General features: G+C 48.4%; 1 pseudogene; it reads right to left on the bottom strand.

Annotated features, from left to right (window-relative positions):
• Nucleotides 1-9,374: 9,374 nt before the first annotated feature.
• On the bottom strand, nucleotides 9,375-10,561 carry LOC109738184 (NDR1/HIN1-like protein 13; annotated as a pseudogene).
• Nucleotides 10,562-11,124: the final 563 nt, after the last annotated feature.

The following is an 11,124-nucleotide window of genomic DNA, read 5'->3' as shown; positions in this document are numbered from 1 at the left end:
TATCACCGTTGTGGCTTTTGCGTAGGTAAGAAACGTTCATGCTAGAAACCCATAGCAGCCACATAAAACATGCAACAACAATTAGAGGACGTCTAACTTGTTTTTGCAGGGTATGCTATGTGATGTGATATGGCCAAAAGGATGTGATGAATTATATATGTGATGTATGAGATTGATCATGTTCTTGTAATAGGAATCACGACTTGCATGTCGATGAGTATGAAAACCGGCAGGAGCCATAGGAGTTGTCTTAATTTATTGTATGACCTGCGTGTCAATGAAAATCGCCATGTAATTACTTTACTTTATTTCTAACCGTTAGCCATAGTAGTAGAAGTAATAGTTGGCGAGACAACTTCATGAAGACACGATGATGGAGATCATGGTGTCATGCCGGTGACGAAGGTGATCATGCCGTGCCTCGAAGATGGAGATCAAAAGGCGCAAGATGATATTGGCCATATCATGTCACTTTATGATTTGCATGTGATGTTTGTCATGTTTACATCTTATTTGCTTAGAACGACGGTAGCATAAATAGATCCCTCACTAAAATTTCAAGAGATGTGTTCCCCCTAACTGTGCACCGTTGCGAAGGTTCGTTGTTTCGAAGCACCACGTGATGATCGAGTGTGATAGATTCTAACGTTCGCATACAACGGGTGTAAGCCAGATTTACACATGCGAAACACTTAGGTTGACTTGACGAGCCTAGCATGTACAGACATGGCCTCGGAACACAGAAGACCGAAAGGTCGAACATGAGTCGTATAGCAGATACGATCAACATGGAGATGTTCACCGTTGATGACTAGTCCGTCTCACGTGATGATCGGACACGGTCTAGTCGATTCGGATCATGTATCACTTAGATGACTAGAGGGATGTATATCTGAGTGGGAGTTCATTAAATAATTAGATGAACTTAATTATCATGAACATAGTCAAAAGGTCTTTGCAAATTATATCATAGCTTACGCTTTAGTTCTACTGTTTAAGATATTTTCCTAGAGAAAATTTAGTTGAAAGTTGATAGTAGCAATTATGTGGACTGGGTCCGTAAACTGAGGATTATCCTCATTGCTGCGCAGAAGGCTTATGTCCTTAATGCATCGCTCGGTGTGCTGAACCTCGAGCGTCGTCTGTGGATGTTGCGAACATCTGACATACACGTTTTGATGACTACGTGATAGTTCAATGCGTAATGTTGAACGGTTTAGAATTGAGGCACCGAAGACATTTTGAAACGTCGCGGAACATATGAGATGTTCCAAGAGCTGAAATTGGGATTTTAGGCTCGTGCCCACGTCAAGAGGTATGAGACCTCTGACAAGTTTCTTAAGCCTACAAACTAAGGGAGAAAAGCTCAACCGTTGAGCATGTGCTCAGATTGTCTGAGTACTACAATCGCTTGAATCGAGTGGGAGTTAATCTTCCAGATGAGATAGTGATGGTTCTCCAAAGTCACTGCCACCAAGCTACTAGAGCTTCGTGATGAACTATAACAAATCAGGGATAGATATGATGATCCTTGAGCTATTCGCGATGTTTGACACCGCGAAAGTAGAAATCAAGTAGGAGCATCAATTGTTGATGGTTAGTAAAACCACTGGTCTCAAGAAGGGCAAGGGAAAGAAGGGATACTTCATGAAACGGCAAATCAGTTGCTGATCTAGTGAAGAAACACAAGGTTGAACCCAAACCCAAGACTAAGTGCTTCTATAATGAGGGGAACGGTCACTGAAGCAGAACTACCCTAGATACTTGGTACATGAGAAGGCTGGTAAGGTTGTCAAAAGTATATTGGATATACATTATATTAATGTGTACTTTACTAGTACTCCTAGTAGCACCAGGGTATTAGATACCGGTTCGGTTGCTAAGTGTTGGTAACTCGAAATAAAAAGCTACGGAATAAACGGAGACTAGCTAAAGGTGAGATGACGATATGTGTTGGAAGTGTTTCCAAGGTTGATGTGATCAAGCATCGCATGCTCCCTCTACCATCGAGATTGGTGTTAAACCTAAATAATTGTTATTTGGTGTTTGCGTTGAGCATAGACATGATTGGATTATGTTTATCGCAATACGGTTATTCATTTAAGGAGAATAATGGTTACTCTGTCTATTTGAATAATACCTTCAATGGTCTTGCACCTAAAATGAATGGTTCATTGAATCTCGATCGTAGTGATACACATGTTCATAAGATAGTAATGATAGTACCGCATACTTGTGGCACTGTCACTTGAGTCATATTGGTATAAAACGCATGAAGAAGCTCCATGTTGATGGATCTTTGGACTCACTCGTTTTTGAAAAGATTGAGACATGAGAACCATGTCTATTAGTATATATGCATGAAGAAACTCCATATAGATGGATCGTTTGGACTCACTTGATTTTGAATCACTTGAGACATGCAAGTCATACCACATGGACAAGATGACTGAAAGGCCTCGTTTTCAGTAAGATGGAACAAGAAAGCAACTTGTTGGAGGTAATACATTTTGATGTGTGCAGTCCAATGAGTGCTGAGGCATGCAGTGGATATCGTTATGTTCTTACTTCACAGATGATTTGAGTAGATGCTGAGAATATTTACTTGATGAAACACAAGTCTGAATTATTGAAAGGTTCAAGTAATTCCAGAGTGAAGTTGAAGATCGTCATGACAAGAGGATAAAATGTCTATGATATGATCATAGAGATGAATATCTGAGTTACGAGTTTGGCACACAATTAAGACATTGTGGAAATTGTTTCACAACTAATACCGCCTGGAACACCATAGTGTGATGGTGTGTCCGAACATCATAACTGCACCCTATTGGATATGGTGCATACCATGATGTCTCTTATCGAATTACCACTATCGTTTATGGGCTAGGCATTAGAGACAACCGCATTCACTTTAAATAGGGCACCACGCAATTCCGTTGAGACGACACCGTATGAACTATGGTTTAGAGAAACCTAAGTTGTCGTTTCTTAAGAGTTTGGAGCTGCGACGCTTATGTGAAAAAGTTTCAGGCTGATAAGCTCGAACCCAAAGCGGATAAATGCATCTTCATAGAATACCCAAAACAGTTGGGTACACCTCCTATTTCAGATCCAGAAGCAAAAGTGATTGTTTCTAGAAACGGGTCCTTTCTCGAGGAAAAGTTTCTCTCGAAAGAATTGAGTGGGAGGATGGTGGAGACTTGATGAGGTTATTGAACCATGACTTCAACTAGTGTGTAGCAGGGCACAGGAAGTTGTTCTTGTGGCACCTACACCAATTGAAGTGGAAGCTTATGATAGTGATCATGAAACTTCGGATCAAGTCACTACCAAACCTCGTAGGACGACAAGGATGCGTACTACTTCAGAGTGGTACATAATCATGTCTTGGAATTCATGTTGCTAGACATTAATGAACCTACGAGCTATTGAGAAGCGATGGTGGGCCCAGATTCCGACGAATGGCTCGAGGCCATAAAATCCGAGAGAAGATCCATGTATAAAACAAAGTATAGACTTTGGAAGAACTACTTGATGGTCGTAAGGCTGTTGGGTGCAGATGGATTTTAAAAGGAAGACATACAATACTGGTAAGTGTCACCATTAAGAAAGCTCGACTTGTCGTTAAGAAGTTTTCCGGCAAGTTCAAGGAGTTGACTGCGATGAGACTTTCTCACTCGTAGCGATGCTAAGAGTCTGTTGGAATTATATTAGCAGTTACTGCATTATTTATGAATGCAGATAGGATGTCAAAACATTGTTTCCTCGACGATTTTCTTGAGGAAAGGTTGTATGTGATACAACCAGAAGGTTTTGTCAATCCTGAAAGATGCTAACAAGTATGCAAAGCTCTAGCAATCCTTCTAAGGATTGGAGTAAGCATCTCGGAGTTGGAATGTACGCTTTGATGAGATGATCAAAGATTTTGGGTTTATACAAAGTTTATGAGAAACTTGTATTTCCAAAGAAGTGAGTGGGAGCACTATAGAATTTTTGATGAGTATATGTTGTTAACATATTGTTGATCAGAAATGATGTAGAATTTCTGGAAAGCATACAGGGTTATTTGAAAAGTGTTTTTCAATGGAAAACCTGGATTAAGCTACTTGAACATTGAGCATCAAGATCTATAAGGATAGATCAAAAACGGTTAATAATACTTTCAAATGAATACATACCGTGACAAGATTTTGAAGGAATTCAAAATAGATCAGCAAAGAAGGAGACTCAAGACCTGACCACGGCAGAAGAGAGAGAAAGGACAAAGGTCGTCCCCTATGCTTTAGACGTAGGCTCTACAGTATGCTATGCTGTGTACCGCACCTGAAGTGTGCCTTGCCATGAATTAGTCAAGGGGTACAAGAGTGATCCAGGAATAGATCACATGACAGCGGTCGAACTTATCCTTAGTAACTAGTGGACTAAGGAATTTTCTTGATCATGGAGGTGGAAAAGGAGTTCGTCGTAAAGGTTACGTCGATGCAAACTTTGCACTAATCCGGATGACTCTGAGTAGTAAACCGGATTCGTATAGTAGAGCAGTTATTTGGAATAGCTCCAAGTAGCGCGTGGTAGCTACATCTACAAGATGACATAGAGATTTGTAAAGCACACACGGATCTGAATGTTGCAGACCCGTCGACTAATAACCTCTCTCACAAGCGAGATATGAACCAACCCCATGGGTGTTGGATTCATTACAATCACATAGTGATGTGAACTAGATTATTGACTCTAGTGCAAGTGGGAGACTGTTGGAAATATGCCCTAGAGGCAATAATAAAATGGTTATTATTATATTTCCTTGTTCATGATAATTGTCTATTGTTCATGCTATAATTGTATTAACTGGAAACTGTAATACATGTGTGAATACATAGACCACAACATGTCCCTAGTAAGCCTCTAATTTACTAGCTCGTTGATCAATAGATGGTTATGGTTTCCTGACCATGGACATTGGATGTCATTGATAACGGGATCACATCATTAGGAGAATGATGTGATGGACAAGACCCAATCCTAAGCATAGCACAAGATCGTGTAGTTCGTTTGCTAAGAGCTTTTCTAATGTCAAGTATCATTTCCTTAGACCATGAGATTGTGCAACTCCCGGATACCGTAGGAATGCTTTGGGTGTACCAAACGTCACAACATAACTGGGTGGCTATAAAGGTACACTACAGGTATCTCCGAAAGTGTCTGTTGGGTTGGCACGAATCGAGATTGGGATTTGTCACTCCGTATGACGGAGAGGTATCTCTGGGCCCACTCGGTAATGCATCATCATAATGAGCTCAATGTGACCAAGTGGTTGGTCACGGGATCATGCATTACAGTACGAGTAAAGTGACTTGTCGGTAACGAGATTGAACGAGGTATTGGGATACCGACGATCGAATCTCGGGCAAGTAACATACCGATAGACAAAGGGAATTGTATACGGGATTGATTGAATCCTCGACATCGTGGTTCATCCGATGAGATCATTGAGGAGCATGTGGGAGCCAACATGGGTATCCAGATCCCGCTGTTGGTTATTGACCGGAGAGTCGTCTCGGTCATGTCTGCGTGTCTCCCGAACCCGTAGGGTCTACACACTTAAGGTTCGGTGACGCTAGGGTTGTAGAGATATTAGTATGCGGTAACCCGAAAGTTGTTCGGAGTCCCGGATGAGATTCCGGACATTACGAGGAGTTCCGGAATGGTCCGGAGGTAAAGATTTGTATATAGGAAGTCCAGTTTCGGCCACCGGAAAAGTTTCGGGGGTCACCGGTATTGTACCGGGACCACCGGAAGGGTCCCGGGGGTCCACCGGATGGGGCCACCTATCCCGGAGGGCCCCATGGGCTGAAGTGGGAAGGGAACCAGCCCATGGTGGGCTGGTGCGCCCCCCATGGGCCTCCCCCTGTGCCTAGGGTTGGAAACCCTGGGGGTGGGGGGCGCCCCACCTGACTTGGGGGGCAAGTTTCCCCCCTTGGCCACCGCCCCCCTTGAGATTGGATCTCTAGGGCCGGCGCCCCCCCCCCCCACAGGGCCCCTATATAAAGAAGGGGGGAGAGAGGGCTGCGCACCCAAGCCCCTAGCGCCTCCCTCTCCCTCCCGTGACACCTCTCCCTCTCGCTGAGCTTGGCGAAGCCCTGCCGAGATCCCGCTGCTTCCACCACCACGCCGTCGTGCTGCTGGATCTCCATCAACCGCTCCTTCCCCCTTGCTGGATCAAGAAGGAGGAGACGTCTCTCCCAACCGTACGTGTGTTGAACGCGGAGGTGCCGTCCGTTCGGCGCTAGGATCATCGGTGATTTGGATCACGACGAGTACGACTCCATCAACCCCGTTCTCTTGAACGCTTCCGCTCGCGATCTACAAGGGTATGTAGATGCACTCCTTCCCTCTCGTTGCTAGTAAACTCCATAGATTGATCTTGGTGATGCGTAGAAAATTTTGAATTTCTGCTACGTTCCCCAACATTGTGGACGTTTATGTAATATATATCGTTTTTAAATATTTGCAATGTCTATTTGGGTCGAAATTTAAAAGTCAAAAGCAGACAATTTTTTTGAGATCCAGCGGCAAGTTGGGTGCACCGGCGACTGGACAACCACATGTCTGTTTTGCTGACAGATACAATCTGGGCAAACAGGTGTCTATTTGCTCCCGTGCGTTGGAGTTGGCCTAATGCGTTTGAAATCCCACAAGCCAGAAGCTAAGATGAGGGAGATTTGTCGGCCTTTGGATTTGCGCCACGTAGGCCTCCACAAATATTTTCCACACGAAACCTTATCTCTCGCTCTGCTCCAACCGACACTCCGCTCTCAGCGCCATATTGATGCCGGTCCAGAGTGGACGTGACAGGGCAGTCCAGCCGAACGGCACTGCATTCACATCGTCGCGGCGGTCGAGCAACCTGCTCTGCACCATGTTAATGTTGATTTAGAGTGGGCGTGACTGGACGGGACGGCTTTCTACCGCATTCACATCGGTGCGACAACCGAGCAACCTGCTTTGTGCCATGTTAATGTCGGTTCAGAGCTGGCGTGACCGGAACGGGATGATGGGATGACTTCCTAACACAATCAAGTGGGATGACCCTCCATCCGCCTGCCCGACATTCACGCCATCGCGACGAGCGAGAAGCCATCTTCGTCCGAACGCATTAAAGTCTCCGCTCCACCTGTTCGGGCACACGCTACTATTTAAAGAATGTCGACCACAACACAAAACCTACCACTTTTGAGCCCCATCTTGTTCTGTCCGAGCCGTCGACGCACCACCCATTCCCTCCCTTCCTATTCGACCGCCCCGAGTAATGGCCGGGACCCATTGTGGGTTCGCCTCCTATGAGGGCTAGGAGGAGGATGCGACAATGGAGGTGGCGGAGAAGAAGGCGAACGTGACAATGGAGGAGGAGGAGGCGCCCACGGTGATGGTTGTTTTCACCATGCAACAGGCGGAGACGCACTACACCGCATCATGGCGGACCAGGCGCTGCATGTGTCCGTGTTTCAGATGCTGATGGAGGAGCAACAATACAACCTGCAACTCCTGTTGGAGAACTGGTTGGCGGAGGGCCAGATCGAGGACGAGCAGGTGTCTGTCGGGCTGTCTCGACCATAGCCGCGGAGGATCTGGGCAGGCTTCGTGGATGAGCAAGGGACGATGCTCGAGTCCGTGCACAGCGCCCACATCATTCGCAATGAGCGGTGGTAGGTTAACATCCGATCCAACCTAAAAGTAAGCAATCCGCCAAAAGCAATCAAAAAAATTCCTTTGGTCGAAAACTTGAGGCGGAGTGCAACCACCTCTTCGACGAGATCGTGAGGGAGACGGAGGTGAAAGAGACACTCGTTGGCGAACGCGACTAATGTCAGCGTTGGCACCACCGCGTCGTTCGCGCCGGGCCGTAACGACATGGGGCCGGACTGTCCGGCTCGGTCATCAATCTCACCTCCACCGGCTCCATGATCGACCTCATCTCCATTGGCGACGTGTAAGGCTAGGCAAACTCCGATGAAGGGTATACTAGGGTTGAATCATTTTGCTATGTAAGAAAGAAGCAACTACTCCGTATTAATGAAAAAACCACATGCCCGTTTTTTTAATTTGGTGCAATGCATTGGATGACTCCTGTATTCTCTGTTCGTGGACACATTTCCACGGTCATTTGATGTGTTCATTTTAACGCACGGCGGTAGGGCTGCTCTTCATTTTCGACAAAGTTCACGCTGGCCGGCGTCTCTGTCTGGCCGCTGCCACCGGCACTTTCACGTCGACGGCGTTGGAATTGGCGGCTGTTGGGACGGAGCGGTCTAGATAGAGCAAAGTAGTTGAGCTTACGCCATGACGCGAGAGGTGATGTGGTCACGAGAACACGAGACCGAGGCAATGGACGTCGTCACCACCGCAACAGCAACAGGCAACCGAGGCAAAGGAGATGCAACACCACGACATCAACAACAACTCGTCAGTCAACTGCTACCGCATTCACAGCGACGTGAGCCAATCCATGCGTGTACCACCTCATCTCTTATTATATCCAATCTTCGTACGGCACGGTCTTGTCCTGCCTTCTGCCTTCGGTTCATCGAGAAGGCACATCGATCCGTCACGTACTTCGTCCTTCTTGCTGCCTGCCCTGCCCTGCAGGATGCGGCGGCAGCATGGCCGGCCGTGGCCGCGTCCAGACACGGCGGCTGCGTGGCGTGACGTTGGCGTTGTCAAGTCCGGCCAGCCGTAGCGACGCGGCTGTGGGCACCGGCATCGGCATGGACCCCGGTCCGCACCTTTCCTCCCGTCGCGGAATCCTCCACGTCAGGTCCCGGCTCTATGCGCGAGCTAGAGCAGCCGCCGGAGAGAAGAGAAGAGGTAATAGCACCCAGGTACCCTAACTTGCACAGAATGTGATGATTTAGTCCCAAACTTGCAAAACTTTACTTCACCATACCCCAACTTGCACCTCATGTGATGATTTAGTCACAGGCCAATCACAGCTTGACAATTGGCAGCCAGGTGGCTGACCGGGCAGCACACGCACTTTTACAGAAAACCCCCTACCGTTTTTTTAATCAACCCGCACTCACCTCCCAGACTGCAAAAGCATAAATAACCTAGTGTAAAGTGGAGTACATCCAAGATTTCAAGTTTGCTTGAAACTATGAATGTTCATGTATTTCATATTCAGAACGACATGTAGTTGCTACTGTTCCAAAATAAAATGTGTAGTTTCTACTGAAAACCACATGATAAAACCGTTCAGACTGTAACAGAACAGGTATCAGTGCACAACATCATTTTCTTTCGGTCTTTCAAGAGAAGAGAGGTTGCACCTCATGAACATCTTTACTGCAGCATAGTTTCGCGGCAGAACATGATTTCAAGTTCTCAACGGAGAAAGAGAATTAACATTGCTCGATCAAACCAACATACAAATTAATGGGGAGAAAAAAGAATCACGGAAGCAGCATGAATCCTTGGCCGCTACCTGCAAAAAGTGCTCTCCTAATCAGCCATTAGCCATTTTTTCTTGCATCGGCGGCGTCAGTTCCTCAGAACGGAACAAGAACGGCACATTGACGTCGCACGGCCTGGACACCACCTTGGCGCTGGCGGCGAGCCTGTCCACCGTCATGGCGCACCGAACCGTCACCTGCACGGCCCACGTCCTCACGCCGCCGAGCTGCAGCCGCACGGGCACCGTGATGTCCACGTCGAACGGCACCGATCGGAGCCGCTCTGCCGCGGCCATCTGCCCGCGCTCGCGCTCCGAGAACCGTATCCCGGTGCCCTTCGCCTTCGCCACGAACACCGTGATGTTGCACGGCGCCTGGTAGAAGGCCGGCCACGCGCCGTCCGCCAGGCTCACGCCCTCGTACGACACGGCGACGCGGCTCCCGGCGCCGTCGTAGTGCACGCCGACCTTGCCGTTGGCGCTGTTGTCGGCGCGGACGGTCGCGGCGAACCCCGGCGAGAGCGGGCCGGGGGCCGAGGCGTTGCTGACGCCGGCGAGGCCCGACACTGCGAGGGACACGACCGAGTACGCCGGCTGCCTGGGCTTGAAGGCGAGGTAGACGACCCCGACGGCGGCGGCGAGGAGGACGGCGAGGGAGAGGACCGCGACAGCGAGGTAGAGGCAGGCGCGGAGGCAGGAGCAGTCGGCGCGGCGGGTGTAGTGCTGGAAGAGGCGCGCGTTCTCCGGCGGCGGCACGCGGAAGACCTTGTCTTTGGGCACCTGCACCACGTACGTGCCGGGCTGCGGCGCCGGCGGCTTCTGCTGGTGTTGGGGCGGCGGCGGGACGGGCTTCTCGAAGTGGACTGCAGAGCGGGCTGGGGGAGGGGTCGGAGGAGGAGTAAGCGTACTCGCCGGAGAAGTCGGAGCTGGTGGACGCGGCCGTCGTTCATCATAGGCCGCTCCTGCTCCTCACGTCGCGCGTGCGAATCAATCTGCGATATCAAAACCGTCCGTGCCAGAATGTTTTGCGCGCATTGGTACTTCCCAACCGAATAGTACTTTTTTAGCACGGCGTTCAGTGCTAGTATGCTTATCGTGGACGTCCTATTGCTTTGCAGTCAATAGATGATCTCTTGTTTTTGTACCATGGGACAGCACGCACTACGGCTCCTGTTCACCAGTGCACGTACCCAAACTTGAAGAGTGACCAGCAGCCTCCACACTGGCTGGTTCCAACTCATGACACGGTCCTTCTCGTTGAAGCATCGAACGGCGCCTTCCATGCACATGAAGCTGAAGTCAACCGTGTAGTCGAACCAAACTCTAAACCGGTGTGCCCTGTCACCTCCACGAGGAAAGGAATAGTGTGGCGGAACCATTGTCTGAAACAGTCAACAGCAAAGCAAGCAAATCAGCAATCATTAAGCAAAGTAAACGAATGTACAAATGTACTAAAACGGAGCACGTCACTCAGCACGTACCCGCCGAGTTCCTTCTTGTCTCCGCACTGCTGCACAGCTTCATAGAAGACTAATGACAACTCGTCGTCGCTCTCCTCATGTCCCATGCCAACATCGAACGGTGAAGATCCAAACTCAACGACCATCAGCATCTGGTGCAGTGGGTTGGCTGAAATTTTGTTCATTTAAATTGTCGTTAGTTTCCGAACCAAA

The sequence above is a fragment of the Aegilops tauschii genome, chromosome 2, assembly GCF_002575655.3.
Source record: "Aegilops tauschii subsp. strangulata cultivar AL8/78 chromosome 2, Aet v6.0, whole genome shotgun sequence".
NCBI lineage: Eukaryota > Viridiplantae > Streptophyta > Magnoliopsida > Poales > Poaceae > Aegilops > Aegilops tauschii.
The sequence above is the reverse complement of the archived record's forward strand: the minus strand, read 5'-3'. Positions and strand labels throughout refer to the sequence as shown.